Below are 20,403 nucleotides of genomic sequence, written 5' to 3'. Positions count from 1 at the left end.
GGTGATATTTTGCAGACACACCAAACCTTCCATTTGCTATCACCCGGGGCCACCACGGTGCTGAACAAAGCGTGGCTACTTTGCCTGGAATAGATGTGGGTATTGGGAATCGCTGCCAGATTTAATGGTCATTAGGGAATTTCTCTGGAAAACCTGATGAGTGCATTAATAACCGGGGAAGTGGTTTTTGTCTCCCCCTGCTAAATCACTGGAGTTAGTCACCCTGCCAGCCTACCATTTTACTGACCGGACATGCTTGTGTCTGGACCTTCATGCTGTCTCGAGGCCTTTAATGTTGGTGGTTGGGGTGATTATAAGGTAGCAAAGTCTGCCCTCTGCTGCAGGCTAAGTATAAGCAACCCCTTTACAAGTTCAGATGATAGGACTAATGGTGTACTGGAAAAAATATATATACATTTTTTTTTTTTTTTTGGTGGGGATACTGTTTTCTTTTTTGTTCTTGTTTCTGTCTCCAGAATGGTCATCTTTTGATTGAATGGCAACACTCTGAGATGCAGAGTTAGTCTAAATATTTTAGGACCCCAAAGCCACAGGCTGCCTGATTTTGGACACTGATTGGCTACTGTGGGTACAGTTGCTAAAGGCACCCAGGCAGGAAGGGGAAAGCATCACCAATATATAGAACTGAACAAGTCTAACCCGGCCCAGAGTGGAATGTAGGGGACAGTGGCCAGAAAGGGGGCTCTCGAGACACTGTAGCACTAACAGGGCCAGATGTTTTCCCACATTCTTCTTCCCTGTCACTGCATTTCAGGAACTCTGAGCCATCTTTGGAGGGTCAGAAAGGAGTTTCCCTACCTGCCCTACCTGCATCATAGGGCTCTCACCACCCCAGCAACCACACTTCCAGTCCCCTCTCTAAGGTGTCCAATGAACACATGTTCATGGTCACCGTAATGACATCAGATCCACTCCAGATGAAGCGGAAGGGAAATGACTTCACTGTAAATGATAACCGCAGTTGATCCTGTGATGGAAAGTTCTGGTGTGAATGGAAGCCCTGGCCGTCAGGGAGCTAGGCTTGCTTTCCCTCTCTGAGGAGGAATGGGAGATCACTGGGAGGAGCTGGCCTGGGTGGGAGTGATGATGGAGGGCAGCTAGAGTCAGTCAGTCATTCTGGACCTCTGCTGTCACCTGTGCCAATGCCTCCCAATTTCCCATGTAGTCAGAAGCATTCCTGACAGCTATTGGGCACCTCAGAAGGGCCCGCAGCCCATATCTTGAACTTTGAAGGCAGAACTTTCACGGTTCCTTGGGTAGCCAACTGCTGGATCTCCAATGTTCATTTATTCATTCATTTTGGTGGAGAGTTCTCCCTTTGGCCATTTCAAAGTGCTCCTTTGTTCAATACACATTTATTGGAAAGCTCAAAGTGCTAGGCACTAAGCCTATAAAGTCAATTAAACAGTGCTCCACTCCTTCCCAAGGACTTATTTGCAGTTTATCATCCTTAATTTTGCCTTTGTTCTTGCCCATTATTCATATGGGGAAAAGGGATCTAGCAAGTTAAATAAGATCCTATAGCCAGTATGAAGACACCTTGCCCATCGCCAGCCTCTGGCTAAATTTTCATGTCTAAGCCTCAGGTTATTCTAACCACAGTTTCAGGAAATTTAAAAACACCCCAAGATCTAGAACACCAAGTGTGCCTTTGTCCTCAGAGAAAGCACAGACAAGTTTTCGTGAGAAGAAAAGAGCATGCAGGCCCTACCACTTCACATTGCCCATGTCACACTGGGAGTGGGACCCTAAACAAGGTGCCAAGCTCCTCTAAGCTCCCTTCCTCAATTGCAAAGTAGGGAAAAATAACAGGACCTCTACAGCAAAAGTAAGACGTGAGGGTGAAATGAGATATTGTGTGTAAAATGACAACGCGTTCCCAGGGACAAAATAAACTCTTAACATGTGGCTAGCATGATTGGTGAGAGCCAGGCGCTTCTTGGGAAGACACAGGCTCCTTGCAGAGTCATGGCTAAGATCACATTTCCGTGGAAGGGGGAGGCCATTTGCTAATTCTGCAAGCCACTCTTCTGCAAAACAGACAGGCAAAAGATGTTTGTAGGAGAGGATGTGTCAGGCAATCACAATCATCTGTGTCCTCCTGGTGTATATATTACAGGTTGAGACTTAAGACTCTCCTGGCAGAAATCCGGACTGTGCTAAAGCACCCAGCACCTTTTAGATGGCATTTGGCAAAAGCCGGTTGCAGAATCTTCACTTCTGACCATTCCTAAATGTCTGTATTTATTCTTTTTAAAACCATTCAAGAAATGCAATACATTACACCAAAAAGTTAGTCTAGAAACTTGAGGTGATTAGAGAGGGATGGAATAAAACATTTCCCAGCTCTCTTGTCCAGGAGCCACCACACTCCTGCAAGTTTCTGTAATTTCATTTCACTGACCTTCCACACTGTCTGTTTAACCAGTATGCACAATGGGTCTGAAACACTTTCCATCTGGGTCTTAATTAACAGCTGGGCTCCTTTAGACTATACACATTAATGAAGCAGAGTGATTAATTTGGGGAGAGAAGAAAATTCAGTGGACTATTGTATAGATAAAACAGACCAAGGCCTGTGAGCAAACTGTAGCATTCTGAGTCTAGATCTGCCTAGATTATTTTCCCTATAGCAAAGCATACTGATTCTGTATCTGCCTAAATCTTTTCCCTGTAACATAGCATACTGAGCCTGGATCTGCCTAGATCTTTTCTGCATTTAGAAGAAGACGAGGAGGAGGAGGAGGGTACCTAACCCAAGCCAATTCCAATGAGACTCAAGATACAACCTGGGATGATTTGCTGGAATGATCTGGGGGAAAGGGGTTCTCCATCCATGGGCACAACTAAGGTAGTTGTATGTGAGTTTGGAACACTTTATGGCCATTTCTATCACAACTTGGATATAGTGTTTCCAAAAATGAAGCCAGCACAGAGAAAACAAAGAAAAGATATGAAAAGAGTCCTGAAAATAAGGTGTACACACCTGGATCAAGCTATGCCTGACCTGAAATCTTTATACCCATGGATGTTACATGTATCAATATATCCTCCCCATGTTATCCTCTTCTCTTTTTAAAATATATTTTTTAAAGGGAGGTGGGGCTGGGAATATGGCTCAGTGGTAGAGTGCTTGCCTAGCATGCATGAGGCCTAGGTTCAATATCCAGCACCACACACATACACACAAGCTGGCTTGTGTTTTAAGCATTAAGAACTCAACAGAGTTCCAACTTGTATATATTTAATTCCTCTATTGATTTTCTTTTTAAATAAACTGCTTCTAAAGTCCATTTTATGTGCAGTATTCACAAACTTGGGTATTTTAATGATTATTTGGGAACATGTGATTTATAAAACACCCTCGGCTCCCCAGGATACACTACTGTGTCTGAGCTGAGCTGATCTCCTCTACGTCCTTCCCACCCCCAAGTGACAAGAAAAAGAACTAACTCAACTCTCAACTCTCCAACTCCCAGGCCAGCTCTCCCCTCTCCCAGGCAGCTTTGGCCTGGGACAAATCCCAGGTCCCCTAACTCCACGACTCCCACGTCTTCCGCGTAAGGAGCTCGTTATGGGGCTGAGGCATTGTGTATGGCAATTGTTAGTGTATCTATAATCTGTAACTTCCTTTGAAAATGTGATTAACGAATTGCAAACGGTTTCCAAAGGTTTATAAACAGACTTTGAGAGCCACAGGTAGGTTTGTAGTTTTGGGGGCCTGTTTTTATGGAAAAAATATGTAGAGGAGAATTTAATAAGGAAAGATATTCTGTGCTATGAAATACTGGTAGGTGGAGTTTCAAATAAAGGCCAGATGTGGCGAACACACAAACAAGCCCGTGGCCTAGCAGGATGGGGAAGAGAAGGCACCCAAGCTGGAACCCCCCCGAGGGCTTGCCCCATATGCCAGAACATTCTTAGCAGTATTTAATGGTCTGAATACATGTACACTTCGGTGTCACCTGCAGATGGACTTTGGGAGGACAATGGAGATGAACCAAGGTGATGGTCACATTGACTTTAAGAAAACAGCCAAGCCCTTGCTTCCCCTGTGTTCTGTCAGAAAGGCCAGGGTGGTGGTGTCATCTGCACACATGCCTGTGCTCTCTGGAACAAATTTATGTGTGCTGCTCCTTGATAAACTGTATGTGCCCATTCTATGCCACCAACAGGAAGGAAGGAGATGGTGGGGGCAGAGGGCACGGCTAGAGAGGAAGAAACCTCACCCATGGTAGCGCCATCTAGAGGAGAGGAGGCTGAAGCACAGGCCCAGGATGGTCTGGGAAGATGCTTTTCTTCCCAGGTAGCCATGGGCCTCCTCCAAGGCCCTGGTTTCCTCTTCTCTCTGAGCTTGAGGGGCCATTTCAGAAGGGACATACGTGGTCTTCTCTCCTGTAGACTCAGGAGATAGGACCTGAGAGCTACTAGCCCTTCATTCCTTCACTTACTCATCTACTCATTTCCTGCTCATTTGTGCATCCCCAAATCTTTCTGGACACTAAATACTTTTCAGACCCTGCGCCAGGCCCAGGTAAGCTTTGGCAAAGGCATGGAGAATCCACTCTGGAAAGATTATCTCCCAGTCCTCAAGTCCCTGATGGCGATTTACTACCAGTGCTTCAAGGCTGGCTCAGGGGAGGCCAAATAAGAGGGTGGTTCAAATGTAGGGCCCAGATCCTAATCAGGTTTATGTGATGGGTGCTTCAGGGCTTGCTTTATATTTCTCTGATTTTTATTTTCCTCTTCAGTTGGAGGTAACAGGGATCAGCTCAGAGGAGAAGTAAATAGGAATATACATGGTTGAGTTTAGAGTCCAGCAACTCATAAGTCCTAAAAAACACGGCCAGAGAATCTGCCCACTAGGCCAGTTCTAATGACTGCTGATAAAGTCTCCAAGATATGAAATGTGGCCACACCTGCCTCTCAGAACTCATCATCAGGGAGAAATTATGTTCACAGGATAAAATGATTCTGAGTGGCATTGCCCTTTATGAATAGTCTTCTTCCTTTAAAGCAGCCAGACTCATAGCAGGATGGTGCTCCTGACACTAAAATCTGAAAGTTGGATTCCATTTTGTTAGTGGTAATTAAAGGTCTCTGTGACAGATCCAGAGGAGGTGGCCCTTGGGGGGAAGGGTGTCCCTTAGTCTCTAATCAGCCCCTGCTCTCCTGCTCATCAGCAGCAGGGGCTACAAGTATCACAATCAAAATGACTTTGGTCATTTTTTTCTGAACTCCCCACCCCCTGATTATTCATGTAGAAAATCTGGAAAATGATAAAAAGTACAAAAAATGAAAAGGATATTGCTGTCACTACCACCATACAGCCATCACCACCTGGCACTCGGCTGTCTTTCTCAAAGTAAAAGTACTTTGAAGCAATTACCACTTCCAGTTTTCAAAGTTCCTTGCTCCTCCACCAAGGAATTTATAAAACGTAGCAACTGATCTGCTCTGTTTTCCAAATGACTGCCTTTAGGGAGAATATAAATGAAATAAAGTACTTTTTTTTTCCCCTCTTGCTGGCCAGCTTCCCACTTACCTCTTTCCATGCTTCAGTGTTCCTTGCTAAGCACTGGATGCACCTTGTTGGATTCTCACAGCTCCAAGTGAGGGAGAAGCTTTCAAGGATGGGCACATGCGAAGCCCAGAGATGAAGGTCCTGGGGTGACATGGCTAATGAGCCGTGGAACCGAGATCTAGGCCCGCTCTGCCTGCTTTCTGAGCTGCCTTGAAGTGGTCTCTTCTCTAACTCGGGCCCTCCGTTCAGATGGTAAGAAACGGCCCGGACTTGGACACAGTGGGGCCGTACATAGCGGGCCTATTCCTGGGGGTTGCAGAACCATGCTGGTAGTCACATCCAGAAACCAGTCATGTTTGACTAACAAAACTCTTTGGGGCTGTCCTGAAACTGACCCTGACAGCTAAGGATGGGAGAATCAGTTTGAGGTTAGGATCCACTGTTCAGACCGCAGACCAGGGGGGCATGGCGGAAGGCTAAGGATGATGCCCCAGGCCCGGTGTGCGACAGCCTATTTCCACTAAAATTGTGCTTGGCTCTTCTTGGCTGGGATTCCACAGCCACCCAGACTCTTCTAGAAAAGACTCATGCCTGGGTGACACTGACAATACGCCCAGAGAAAAATTCCGATGAGTCTATGTTGGAGAAGAAATCCCACATGTCATGAGAAGATGAGAAGCCCAGATACACCGCAGGGAGACAGGGCCATGGGGGTGTGCCCCAAACCAGCAAGAAGGTGGGAGAGGAACAGCGGGGCATGTCGAGACAACCTGCTTTTTCCTTTTTTCTAAAAGGTATCCTGCTCTTATTAATTAATGTTTTTAAAGTGTCTCAGAGATGAAAAGTTCTATGGGCTTTCCTGGTATGATTACAAAATCCTTTTGATCGCTGTCAAAGTCAAACAGCGTGGGTCTTAAAAAAAAAAAACAACAATTAACAGGCCACTTTGAGAACCCAAATGACCTTTATCTTCATTAGTGTCCTCTGAGGAGCTGTGAATCACATACTGTGTGTGTGTGTGGGGGGAGGAGGTGGCCTGGCCCTATCATCATTTTAGTAGGTCAATTGTGGCCTGGGACACCAGAGCTGGCTTTAAACTCTGATTGTCAAGATGCCGGTCTGTTTTGTAATAGTGAGTTAGTCATAGAAGTTAAAATCGTGCTGAATGGCTGGGGATAGGAGGAGCCTTTCATTCTAGCAAAAAGACTGGGATCGGAGGCAGCAGGGACAGCAGCAATGCCAGCCAGGTCTGCTGACCAGGTAGAGGACAGAGCTGAGAAAAGATTGCTGTTCAGTGGGGGGAAAACAGGACCGCACAAGGGTAGCATCCCAAAGAGAGATGCACTTGGACACCCATTCCCGTAAGTTAGAAGCCTTGAGACAAAAACCCAGTCCAAAGTCCCCTGGACAAAAGTTAGATACAATGCAGCCTTCAGAATGAATTTCAAAAAACTTCAAATAGAGTTGCCCTGAGTTCCTGGGCATGGATACCTGCTTCATCTCCCAAAGCCAATTTCATACAAGGACTAGATACCACCGTGTCATGAGGAGATAATATCTCAGATAAAAGAAAGCCTCTGTAATTTCAAAGTTTATCAGAGATATCTGCCAAGCAACCTGTTTTTTTTTTCCTTTAAATTTACAGAACTTTATTTGGCATTATTGCATTGCTCAATTAACTGGACCAGGCGACCCGAGGATACGTGCCACTGTCAGACCCTTTTAAATAGGGGGTACAATCAGGCATGACAAATTGATTCTGGTTTTGAAGCTGCAAAGACAATGGGTTTCCTTATTCACTCAAGTAGAATCTGAAAACAGTATCAATCCACACTACAGCAAAATGTGCTAGCTGTCAAAAGAGGTTGCTATGAGCCCTTGGTCTGCGGAAAGTCAGATCTCTGTGCTGTTGGTTTCCCTCCTGTGATCATACCCTGTCACCCCGATTCCCAAAGCCTTTCCCCAGCTCCTTCACTGGGAAGAGGACTCTAGTCTTAGCATCTCAGTATGGTGGGGAAGGCAGTAAACTTGCCAGAGAAGAAACAGAGGGCTGCTGAAAAGAGAGAAAGGAATCCCTCCTTCCAGGGCAGCCACCTCACCTGATACCCACAGCCTACATCAGTACGCTGAGCCTCTGTCAAATGCATACGTATGTGTGCCTGTGTGATTTTTGTTGTTGTTGTTGTTGACACTGGGGATTGAACCTAGTGGCATTTAACCACTGAGCCACATCGCCAGTCCTTTTTTGTATTTGTTTTAGAGACAGGGTCTTGCTGAGTTACTTGGCACCTTGATTTTGCTGAAGCTGGCTTTGAACTCACAATCCTCCTGCCTCAGCCTCCCTAGCTGCTGGGATTTCAGGCATGTGCCACGGTGCCCAGCTGCCTGTGTGATTTTATTTATCCATCCCTGGTCCATGCAGTCCACTGGATTGGTGACCCAGTAAAATATTTAGTATGGTGGTTTTTTTTTTTTTTTTTTTTTGTGTGTGTGTGTGTGTGTGAGTGTGTGTGTGTGTGATTTCCAATTAGAGTGATGTATCTTTTAAAAAATGTTTCTACATGCACGGTGGTCCATATATAACCCCAAGAGACTTTTGAGTGATCCATGACTCACAGGAAAACCCAAGGTCCCCTGTAAGGTTAACTGAGTTCTCCTAGTCTGATTGTTGCTGTGGCCATGGAAATGTGGGCGAGGGCTGGAATGGGTGAATATAACCAGAGAAGGGGCCAGTGAGCCAGCAGAGCAACAGGGGCCCAGCAAACTGCCCCATCTATTGATTGTTTCTATTTCTAACTGTCTCGAAATTGAATCACATCAGTCTTGCCACTAGCTTGGTGTCACTCCCCAAGATATCTGTGCCCTGGAAAGCAGTCTTTGCATCTTCCCACCTGGACTCTGAGACCTCCAGCCCACTGTCCTAGATCCAGCCAGAGAGATTCTTCTACAACCCAGATCAGACCACAATCACCCCTTGGCCTGAAGTCCTTGTGGTTCTTCTTGCACTCTAGGAAGAAGGCCAGAATTCCACAAGTCCCATCTCTTGGCCCCTGCTTGCTGTTCTGACCTCTCTCTCTCACCACTTCCTGTCTATTACTGTTCTCTCCAGATAAACTGAGCTGGCTGCTAAAAATGTCATCTTCATTCATGTTGTTGGGCCTCTCTGCACAGGCCACCTCAACTGCTCTTAACATCCTTCTCCTCATCTCAGGGTCAAGAGGCCAATCCCTCTGACCCCTCTACACTCAGCCAAGACATCGGCTGCTCTGGCCTTTCCAGGTCGGGCCAGCCCGGGGCCCGTTCTCCTCAGTCTCTCCTGGTGGCTTCATCTCCCCACAGCAGTGCATATTCGTGGCTTTCTTGACTGCTTTCTACACTAGCTCCTGAGCATCTTGGAGAAAGAAGCTATTTCTTGTTTCTCATCAGACCTGCCGAGCCCAGGATAGTGCCTGGCCAAAGAGTCTGTTCCTCATCAATAAGTAATGAACCAATTAGCATACACATTCATTTCATAGAAATGCACAAAATAGGAACTATGTGCCTGACCTGGTTTGGCATCCTGTGAGCATTTACTCATTTAGTCCTTATCAAAGTCCCCTGCAGTAAGGCACCATTTTTTTGTCCTTTGTTCGGTGGAGGGAGACCAAGGGAGATTCAGTAATTTGTCTGAGATCACACAGTTTATAGTGACTGAGCGGAGGTTTGACCCAGACATCTCTGAGGCCCCAGAGTCAGCTCTGCTCCATTTGGACCTCATGATGACCAAACTACTCAGGTAGTTAAACTGTTCTGGAACGGCCAGGTGCCTGCCTGTGGTGTGTCCTGACGCCACAGGAAGGACATAATGACAGCGTGCCCTATGGCCATCTGTCATAGCCCTAGAATTGAGCAGGGTTGAGTTTCAAATGATCAACTCTCAAAGGAACCTTTCCCTTAAATATATAAAAACATAATACATTTATATTTGAGCATCGGTGAGCATGGACTCCATATAAGCGGCCTCCAGACCTCATGAGTATCAAACCTGCTGCAGCTCTGGGTGTCAGACAATGCTGTCACATCTCCCTATCGCCTCCAGATCCTCTTTCTGGGGTGTCACTAACAAGTCTGAGGCTCCAGGAGAGCCCTCCGGGGAGAATTCCAATAGCTTAACTGATTCTGATATATTCAGAAGACATTTCTGAAATCCCTACATTTTTTCTGATGGGGAGAGATAGTGATATTTGCTAATGGTTTTGTGTTTTAAATAAATACCCTGGTCTGATCTCTCTCTTCTTTTTATCTGTTTATACTTCCCATCCCTGAGGAATTCAGCTGAGCTCATTGGGCAATCCTCTCTGTTCGGGCACAGTTCTGCCAAGCCAGGTCCTGCCTCAATTTAAATCTGCCTTGAACATTCTTTAGCAGAGGGGTTCCTGGGCTTTTGACGTGATTTGGAATTGTGTGTGTGTGTGTGTGTGTGTGTGTGTGTGTGAGAGAGAGAGAGAGAGAGAGAGAGAGAGAGAGCCTTCCTTCCAGCTGATATTCTAGATTTGGTACTTGCTGAGTGGGATTCAGCTCATCTTGCTCTGAATTGTGTCCCTTGAGATGAACTTTAGTTTGGTCCTCATGAGGTCCAAGTGGAAAAAGCTGTGTGACTATGCTAACTGTCCCCTTGGCTTGCTCCTCAGCCTCGCCTCACCCTTCCAGGGAGAAACAGGCACAGAAAGCACTGGATTTGGGACCCAAACCCAGAGCCTCCAGGGTTGGAGCTGGCAGTCCAGTTCATTTGAGATCTTTGTCATTGGACAGATGGTGCACAGATGTAAGCAATCCAACGAAATCTATAGCTACAGGCCAAAGAAATGCCACCAGGTATAATCCTATCATGCCACCTAATGGAGGAAGGGGGTCACTAGGACAAGCATAGGGGCAGACTCCATTCCAAGAACAACTTTCAGCAAACGCTCTGCCTGGTGTGGCCAAACTGCTCTCTTACCTCAATAATCTAAATGATTTGGCAAACATCCATACATAATGTGGAAATGGCACCTGAGACGTGTGTTTGGAAATATATTTGCTCATCACGCATTAATAGAAGCTGAGAATAGAGCATAATAGCAAGAACTCAAAGAGGGGTGGTGGTCAGTCCTGTAGTATGATGGGAATCAAATTATTCTGCCCCCAAAGCCCATGGTCTTGACATTTTTATTTGCATTCTTCAGGTCTTATCATTCAGGATTATGTAAAAATGACAGCTGCTTATAATTATTTGGGGGTTTGAGCTGCAATAATTAAAAACATCTGCCTTTATCTTACCGCTACCAGACTTAACCCTGCGAGGGTTGGGTCTCCTGAACTTCAAAGAGGGAAGCAAGAAATAAAAGAAACTCCACACATTACTAACAAATTTCTAGTGATTCATTTAAATGTATAACCAGTTATTCCAACAGCCTTCAAACCCTTCATTATCTTTTAAATATATATAATTTGGTACTGCTAATTAGATAGCAATTTAATGCTCTCATGGGGATTCAGATGCAAGGTCTTTCAAAAATGTAAACTCAGAAGACTAATCATTGGCATTCAAATGATTGAATTCTTCAGTTATTCAAATGAGTGTGGGCATTCACACAGTTGGGATATTTGAATATCCTTCTGTGAGTCCCAGCTGTAGGATTTCACAGGACCCCTTGGTTATCTTCTAGTACAAGTTCACCTCCCTGGACAGAAGCAAGATCCTCTTAGAGACCTAATGCTCCATTTGTTTTGTTTTCTTTTCTTTTCTTTTCTTTTTTCCCTTCCCTTCCCTTCCCTTCCCTTCCCTTCCCTTTCCTTTCCTCCCTCTATCCTTCCTTCCTTCCTCTCTCTCTCTCTCTCTCTCTCTCTCTCTCTCTCTCTCTCTCTCTCTCTCTCTCTTTCATACCAGGGATTGAACTCAGGGGCACTCGACCACTGAGCCACATCCCCAGCCCTACTCTGTATTTTATTTAGAGACAGGGTCTCACTAAGTTCCTTAGCGCCTCGCTTTTGCTGAGATTGGCTTTGAACTCGAGATCCTCCCCTCTCAGTTTCCCAAGCTGCTGGGATGACAGGAGTGCACCACCCCACCTGGCTCCTATTTTAAGGAAGAGCAAAGTTTCTTGGAATTTGCAGTTACAGACACCTCAGTGCTTGCTTCTCGGGGTTTTCTCTTGTTGGTCTGCTTGTTATCGTCTGGGTAGTTAACATTCTAATTAATAACTCTCCCCTAAAAGCCTGCTGCAGATGGAGGAGGTGAAGAGTCTCATTCTGCCTTGAGCTTCCACTTCCTGTGTATTCCCACCCCCGTCGAGATGGCCCTTTAAATTATAGAAAGATGTGCATCGCATGGAGAAAAGCAATTGATCAATGAGATGACACTGGGCAATGACAGAAGCCAGCACTCATGGCTCAGCCTCGCAGTATGGTTAGGGTTTGCATTCCTGAGCCCGGGCTAGTAGCTAGCAGCTGAGGCTCATTTCCCCTGAAGCGGGGAGGGAGGGGAGGTGCCGACAAATCTATAGGAATTTTTAAGAGATCATTATTCAACACATTGCCTGTAATTACATTTTGATGAGCTTTTTATTGCTAATTCATCATCCAAGATGGGGCATTCTAGATATGAAATTAATCTAGTAAAACAAGGGGTCAGAGTGGGTCCAGAGAAAAGGAAAGCTGTTCTCATCCAATCCTTTCGCCAAACAATGAAGCGACAGAGTATCCTATCTCTAAACCAAACATCCTTGCAACGCCTACTCTGGATCAAGAACAGCAGAAAGCCATGCTTCCCGGTGGTCCTCAATACAGATGTGGATTCTCCAAGCAGCCCAGTGTGACAGAGATGCACAAGCAGGGGCCGGAAACTGAAGGGAAAGTGAGCCTGATGCCATCATGTTAAAGTCAATGTCTAGGTGGGTGCACTCAAGACTGTTTGAAAGCCTAGTCTAGAGCAAATCATTTTGCAGAGAAATAGTAGTCCAGTTCTCTCAGAAGCAGGTCCCATGACCCAAATGCCAGTGCAACCCCTCTTTTATCAGAGAGGGGTTCCCAGGACACACTTGCAGACACATGGCATCCCAGGGATGGGAAGGCAGAGAAGAGAGGACGTATCATCATGCATACTGCCACTGCAGGCAACTGGAGCTTCAACCCACAGGGAAAGCTCCCAGAGAAGGTCACATGCCTGGGAAATAGCCCACCTGAGAGGCGGCAGCACTCATCAGTCTTTGGTGGAGGGATGCTAATTCTTTGGCTCATCTGGTCGCTGCATGCCTGGGAAGAGGTACTCCAGAGCCTGAACCAGGCTGCACTTGCAGGGATGGTGGGGGCTGAGAGGAGGGGAGAGCGAGCATCAGCAGTGACTGCTTTGCTAAGTGCAGTACGAGCAGAGGCTTGTCAATAAAATTCCTTCTTTGAAGCTCTTGTCCTAAATCTACGGGCAGATTCCCGCACTTGGCATAGTGAACATCTTCATGCCCCAGGGTATTTGCACAAACTGTTCCTTCAGCCTGGACCAGTCTCCATAATCTGCACAGAGATTTTTTTTTTTTCTCATCCCTCAGGGCTCAGTTTAAACCTGAATATTCAACTACAGGAAGTGCCACTTCTTTGTGTTTTCTCATATCCTTTTGGAGAGCTTATCCACAGTATGTCATGCTTTTTATTTATCCATTTATTTATGAACTTAAAAAAAAATAACATAACAGGTGCAGTGGCGCACACCTATAATCCCAGTGGCTCAGGGGGCTGGGGCAGGAGGATCATGAGTTCAAAGGCAGCCTCAGCAACAGTGAGGCACTAAGCAACTCAATGAGACTCTGTTTCAAAATAAAATACAAAAAAAGGGCTAGGGATGTGGCTCAGTGCTAAAGGGTCCCTGGGTTCAATCCCTGACACCAAAAAAAAAAAAAAAAGGAAATGAGCAATTTACTCATCCAGGTTCCCTGTCTGTGTTCCCAAGTATGCTAGACTGTGTCAGAAGTCATGACCTCAGGCTTATAGGAGGTAAACCAGCATGCAGCAGGGTTCCCAAACCACATGGTGCACAGTTAGACAACAAGTGCTTTTATAAATTCTACTTCTTGCCAGTACTTCCACCCATGGAGCCTGATAACATGGTATTTCATGGTGCACTCAATTTCTTATAAGTGGGTCTTCTCTCCCCATTCATCTGTCATTGTACCTCCTTGGCACCAGGCCCTGGATATGCAAGGGTGAGCAAAATGCAATCTGACCTGCATCTACAGGTTTCTTGCAGCACGGGGAAAGACCAGATGTGTCACGATAGTTCTGCAATGTACTAGGGAGCCCAAATTCAAAGGCTGGAGTGAGAATCCTGGTGGGACAGGAGCATATTTCTCTGGGGGCTGACGTAGGGCCAGGCGGGGGATCAAGGGGAAGAGATTTTTGCAGAAAAGGAGTGGGTTGGGGATGTGAGGCTGTGAGCTTCCTGAGTGGTGGGATCACAGTCATGCCCAGCAGTAGTTCCCAGACTGTGGGATTCCGTCGCTGAATCTGTCAGGTTGTTTTGGTTGTAAATAGATACCAACTCTTAATCACTGAACAAAAGAGGAATGTATTGGAAGGGTATATGGAAATTCTCCACTGTTACTACAATACAATGGCTGCAAATAAATGAATTATTCAATGAATAAGCAAAGGAACTCCCTCTTTGCATTTTCCCTTTCCTTCCATCCTTCCTTCTTTCTTTCTTTGTACTCTCTTCCTTTCCTGGCAGAGTAATGACTTAAGAGAAATAAACCTCCCATCTCCTCCTACCTTGGTTTTAGTCAAGACCCCAGCAGGAAGTTCATGGCACAGTCAAGCTGGTTAATTGAGGAGGATTTAATAAAGAAGCCAACGTGAAGTTGTGAGTAGGATGTAGAAAACTACAGAAATGGTGCAGTACCCCGTAGGTGGACACAGTGGGGACCTTTACCCCCACTCTGCAGGAAGGGACAGAGGAGGAGCAGATGCGTGAACCAGAACAAGAAGGCCACAGAGACAGGCAGGCTTATGTGACTTTAGGTTGGGAGCAGCCTGTCCCAGAGGACACCAGGATGAACACATGTCCTAACCCTCATCCTCTCTCCATTTCTTGTGGGTGTCCCCACAAACCCCGCCCACAGTCAGATTGAGGAGCTGCACCCCATGTTGCATGCAGATCAGGATCCAGGAGCAAGGGGAGAGGTTTGCAGAGGCTGAGGGAGGCCCCACCTCAGAGGCACGTCCTCGGGGAGCCTGAGAACACACAACGGGGGCAACTTCTTTCCACTGAATAAGTTAATAAGTTAAATTACATGAAAAACCACTTTGTCAGTGTCTTCCTTCCTTCCTTTCTTTTTCTTTTCTTTTCTTTTTTTTTTGGTGAAGAATGGCCCACATCTACTTTCTGACAAACACATTCATTGACTAAAGCATCAGGGACTTTTTCTCCCCCTTCCTTTATACATTTACCTATTTAATTTAATTAAAACACATATCGTCTATGGATCAGATAAGCACTCACATACAGGATGCTATGACAACATACAAGAAATAGCATGGTAGGGTGCTCAGCACAGAGCCAGTCCCTTAACACCATAGGTAGCAAATACATTGTCATTGCTGATCCCCTACCCACCATGTCCAGTACGGAGAGGATATCAGTAAAGTACACTGAATGTAGGGAACTGGTTCTCCTAGTCCATCTATTATTCCCAGAGTGTCCAAGCACACCCCCCCTCACAAAACACAAAGGCATGGCTTTCTGAGGTTTGCAGAACCCAACATACATACTGCTGACAGAATTCCAAGCACCTACTGACTTCCCTAGTCCTCAAGAGCAGGAGGTGTCACTTCCCTTCCCAGAGCTGACATGCTGTCACTCAAGGGTCCAAACTGGGCAGTTCACACAGTGCTGTCAACAATTTCAACAACAAGGCTGCATTCAGGGCCCTTGGCTAGATGATGTATTTTAAAAGTTACAGGCTGGCTCCAATGGGGTCACACCTTCTTATTTATTTTTCTTCAGAGAACACACTCCCCTGAGAAGATACACTTATTAAATATCACTTAATTCTCTTAAACAAAGAGATGGATTCAGATCAGGCCTAGGCAGGGTCACCTGGGCCGTTCTGAGGCTGCATGAGGGCTGGCCAGTCGCCGGCCGGCTGCCCGGGACCCGTGCGTGGCGGTACCTGTGCGCCACCTACTGGGCAGTTTCCTTCAGTTCATTAGCAACCTGATGGCTGAGAGCAAGGAGGCTGGCTTTGTGCAATGAACTTCTTTTAAACAGAGACTTCCTCTACCTGCCTGTAGGTCTCCATTAGCTAGTACCGTGCTTGAGGCAAGGAACCGCCTGATGAATGTTTGCAGGCAAGCAGGAGGGTGGCAGGCGGGGAGGGGGACAGAAAGAAAGGAGCCCCTGACATAGCAAGAGCTCCATATATCTTCGATGAAAGAATGTGTGGCACCTGCACCTCTTATGTATGGGAGGAACTTGGCACCCAGGCTCTAATCTTCAGGTCCAGGAAACACCAAATAATTCTAGTATTTACTGACTACCCGATTTACATAGTGAAGTCCTACAGCGTGTAACAGGGAGAAGTTAAGCACCTAGGAGGGATGAGTGACCCAAGGAAACTATAGCAGGGGACATGCCAGAGAGTGATGAGGATAGAGCATCGCTACTCTGAGGTGACAATTGAGCTGGGAAAAGACAAGCAAAATGCAGTCATGGTGCATCTGCTAGAGGAGAGCCAGCACAAGTATTTGAAGCAGGAGACAGCTGAGAAAGGGGACAAAAGGGCCACCGTGGAGGATATCATAATTATATAAAGATCTCATTCAGACCTCAAGTCTAAAAAAAAAATTTTTTTTTTAATTCTATAGAATCTGTTCACATGACCCACTGTTCAAACTAAGTCACTTTGATTAGGCAAGAATTCAGACAGTGCCCCTACCTTTTAAATTCCTACTTAACCTTGTGTTTGATAAGCACTCTCTAATTATGATTCTACATATATTTACATAGACCCATGGGAACGTGAACTTAGTGCCACATGAGAGGACTAAAGCATGGTATGAGTGTATTTCCATTGATCAGCATGTCCATGTGTCAATCAATGTATTTGATCATCTTCTACAGGGCCTATCCATAACCAATGTAGCAAACAGGGCACAGAAAAACAAAGATCAAAGATATGTACAAGAACAAAGAAGCAGAATTAATATTTAGGGGCAATCAAGGAGTGATGTAGAGAAGAGTCAGTGGTGGCTGGAACAGCAGTACTGAGTTCCAGAAGCATAGGTAGATGCTCCAACAGGTTAGGAAGATGACGCCATTATCTGCAGAATTTGGCCTTGTTAGAGAGGTGGCTTGAGTTTTCCAGAACGTCAGACATGGCTTTGATGCCTGAGGATCCTGTTCTAGAGGACCTGAGAACTCAGGCTTCCCCTGGCTAATGCTTCCCACCTGTTGGCCTCTGAGGTACAGTTTGTTTAAGAGTTGAACCTGGCCAGGAGTGGTGGTGCACGCCTGTAATCCCAGAGGCTTCAGAGGCTGAGGCAGGAGGATCACAATTTCAAAGCCAGCCTTAACAACTTAGCAAAGCCCTAAGCAACTCAGGGAGACCCTGTCTCTACATAAAAATGCAAAAAAGGGTTGGGGATGTGACTCAGTGGTTAAACATCCCTGAGTTCAATCCCCTGTCCAATCAATCAATCAATCAATCAATCAATAAAAAGACAAATCTGCTTTATATATGAACCCACATGACTGAAGTGGCCCGAGCTTCCCAGTCAAACTTGGAAGCCCATCTGCCTTGGTCATGAAACCAGTTTCACTTCAATTGGAGACAACCTCTCATTCTATCCCTTGAGGCTGGAGAGGCCACAGCATGGCAGGAGGCAGTAGCCACAGAGGAGGAGGCTGACTGACCACAGACTGTTAGTACAGACTTCCGGGAAAACATAAGTGAAGGGGCAGCAGTGGTGTTGGTAGAGTTTATCCTACTCCACTTTAAGGAAAAAGAGGTCCTGTTATCTATTTTATCTAGAAAGATCCAAAGTGTCTGATCACAATCTAGACCTGTGTTGTCCCTTACATAGAGCACAGCCACACACGTGGCACCTGAGAACCTGAAATACTAGTCTGAGTTGATGTGTTGTATTTCCACCACACTTCAAAGACTGGTATGAAAGGAATGCAAAATATCAGTCAGGCATGGTGCACACCTGAATCCCAGCAGCTCGGGAGGCTGAGGCAGGAGGATTTCGAGTTCAAAGCCAGCCTCAGCAACTTGGCGAGACACCGTCTCTAAATAAACTATGAAAAAGGTGTGGAGATGTAGTTTACCGGTTAAATGTCTCTGGGTTCAATATTTGGTACACATTAAAAAAAGAGTAAAATATCATATTAATAATTTGTATATTGATTACATTTTGAAGCACCAATATTTTGTACACCAATATTTTATACAGAATAAAATATATTCTTAAACTCAATTTCACCTGTTTTTTTTTTTTTTTTTTCACTCTTTTAGATGTGGCTACTAGGAAATTTTTAAATTACACAGGCAGCTCAAGTTTGTGGCTTCCACTGTGTTCTCACTGGACAGTGCTAAGTCTAGACAGATTCTAACTATAACCATCCTAGGATTGTCCTGGTCCTCAGCCATATGGCTGCACAGACCAGGCATCTGGGTGGCCCCCACCCTTCCACCACTCTCCCTCCCACTTTCTAAAGAGCCAGCAGAGCAGAGTGAATTTAAGACGTCTCAACGGATCTGGGTGAGGGCTCCTGGTTCTGGTATTTTACAGCTGTGGGATTTATAGAGGTCACATTTTCATTCTGTGCTTCGGCTTCCTGTCTGTAACATACGGACCTTGCTTGGAGCATCCCAAGTCCTTAGCTTGGCACTCACAGTTATCTGAGCTGCCTCCTAGATGGGGCTCCTCCCATGCCTCCCTTCCCTCTGTCCTTCCCTGAGCCTCTGGACTTTTCTGAGGCACCTGCAACCTAGGTTTCCATTAGTTAATGACACAAAGCATTAAAATACGGACAACACTCAGTGGCAGTCCCATGAAAAGGGGTCAAGGGAGGCTTGAAAAACATACCAAGATCCACAGCAGTGACGGAAAAAAAACTGCATCTCCTTAAACTCTTAAACTCTTATCTTATGCATTCCTTTCGTTTTTGACTTCTTTGGGGGCACATCTATATAACCTCTGTGGGCAGCCTGCCCAGGCCCAGAGCAAAGTGAACATTCAATGAATGTCAAAGGAAGGAATGTAAATCCCCTCGCCATCATTGCCACCTCCCATCTCATCACACAGTGGCCCATGTGACTGTCAGACTTTCATTGCAAATGGAATCCCTCCAGCATCTTTCCCTGTCTCCTGGGCTTGCAGGCACAGAGAAGACAGCTTTGGGCAGATTTCAATGTGGGCTTTGTGGAAATGAGTCCTAGATTTTGACTGTCCAAGGATCCTAGTGGAACCCTGTGACAGCTGGAAGGGAATCTGCTTTGTATTCTCCTGGGGAGTTTGACCAGGTCCACATTTCTGGCCTCCTTGTTGGGAAAGACCTCAATGTAGATGTCTTTTTGTTGTAAAAGGGAGGGGCAGATAGAACATCAAACAAACGAAAATGTAGGTCATGCTAAAAGTGGCACCTTCCTAGTCCTCCCCACCACTACCCCATGCCCTGTTGGGCAAAAGAAAAAGACACATTCAGGGCTCCTTTGAAAAATTCATAGCGCTCCAAGAGATGAAGGGTAAACAAAGACCAAGAAAATGAGATGTACACAGTCACCATACCCTGAAATACCTTTAGCCTGACTATTAGAGAATGGTACAGATGAAGAAAAAATTTCCAGGTGCGTCATAACTACTGTTAATGGTTTGGATGTGAGGTGCCCCCCAAAAACTCATGTGTGAGACAATACAAGAAGGTTCAGAGAAGAAATGATTGGGCAGTAAGAGTCTTAACCCAATCAGTGATTTAATCCCTTAATAGGGATTAACTAAGGGATAACTGAAGTAGTAGGGTGTGGCTAGAGGAGGTGGTAATTGGGGCATGGCTTTGGGGTATATATTTGTTATCTGGCAAGTGGAGTCTCTCTCTTTCTGCTTCCTGATCATGATGTGAGCTGCTTCCCTCCATCACACTGTCCTGCCATAATGTTCAGCCTCACCTCAAGAGCCCTGAGGAATGGAACCGGCCTTCTATGGTCTAAGACCCCTGAAACTGTGAGCCCTCAAATGAACCTTTTCTCCTCTCTAATTGTGCTGGTCAGATCCTGTTAGTCACAGCAGCAAAAAAGTGCTGGCTTCAGCAGCACATATACTAAAATTGGAAAGAAACAGAGATTGGCATGGCCCCCGCGCAAGGATGACACACAAATTCCTGAAGCGTTCCATATTTTTGAAATACAGATCAAAACTACTCTAAGATTTCATCTCACTCCAGTCAGAATGCAGCTATTAAGACTACAAACAATAATAAGTGTTGGTGAGGATGTGGGGGGGAAAGGCACACTCACATTGTTGGTGGGACTGCAAATTGGTGCAGCCAATATGGAAAGCAGTGTATGGAGAATCCTTGGAAAACTGGGAATGGAACCACCATTTGACCCAGCTGTCCCACTCTTCAGTCTATACCCAAAGGACTAAAAAACAGTTTACTACAGAGACACAGCCATATCAATGTTTATAGCAGCACAATTCACAATAGCTAAACTATGGAACCAACCTAGATGCCCTTCAGTGGATGAATGGATAGGGAAACTCTGGTATATATACACAATGGAATATTATTCAGCATGAAAAGAGAATAAAATCATGGCATTTGCAGGTAAATGGATGGAGTTCGAGAA

The 20,403-nt window shown here is 45.6% G+C and overlaps 1 protein-coding gene and 1 non-coding gene across 2 annotated transcripts in view; one reads left to right on the top strand and one right to left on the bottom strand.

Annotated features, from left to right (window-relative positions):
- Positions 1-20,403, bottom strand: part of Cacna2d3 (calcium voltage-gated channel auxiliary subunit alpha2delta 3) — an 882,565-nt gene that overhangs the window by 200,890 nt on the left and 661,272 nt on the right. The gene's annotated exons all lie outside the window — the stretch shown is intronic.
- LOC113182667 (U6 spliceosomal RNA) lies at positions 19,851-19,954 on the top strand. The gene has a single exon (XR_003300773.1). It is a non-coding gene; the product is annotated as a U6 spliceosomal RNA (small nuclear RNA).

The sequence above is a fragment of the Urocitellus parryii genome, chromosome 3 (genome assembly GCF_045843805.1).
Source record: "Urocitellus parryii isolate mUroPar1 chromosome 3, mUroPar1.hap1, whole genome shotgun sequence".
NCBI lineage: Eukaryota > Metazoa > Chordata > Mammalia > Rodentia > Sciuridae > Urocitellus > Urocitellus parryii.
This window is presented reverse-complemented; position numbering and strand designations above follow the sequence as displayed.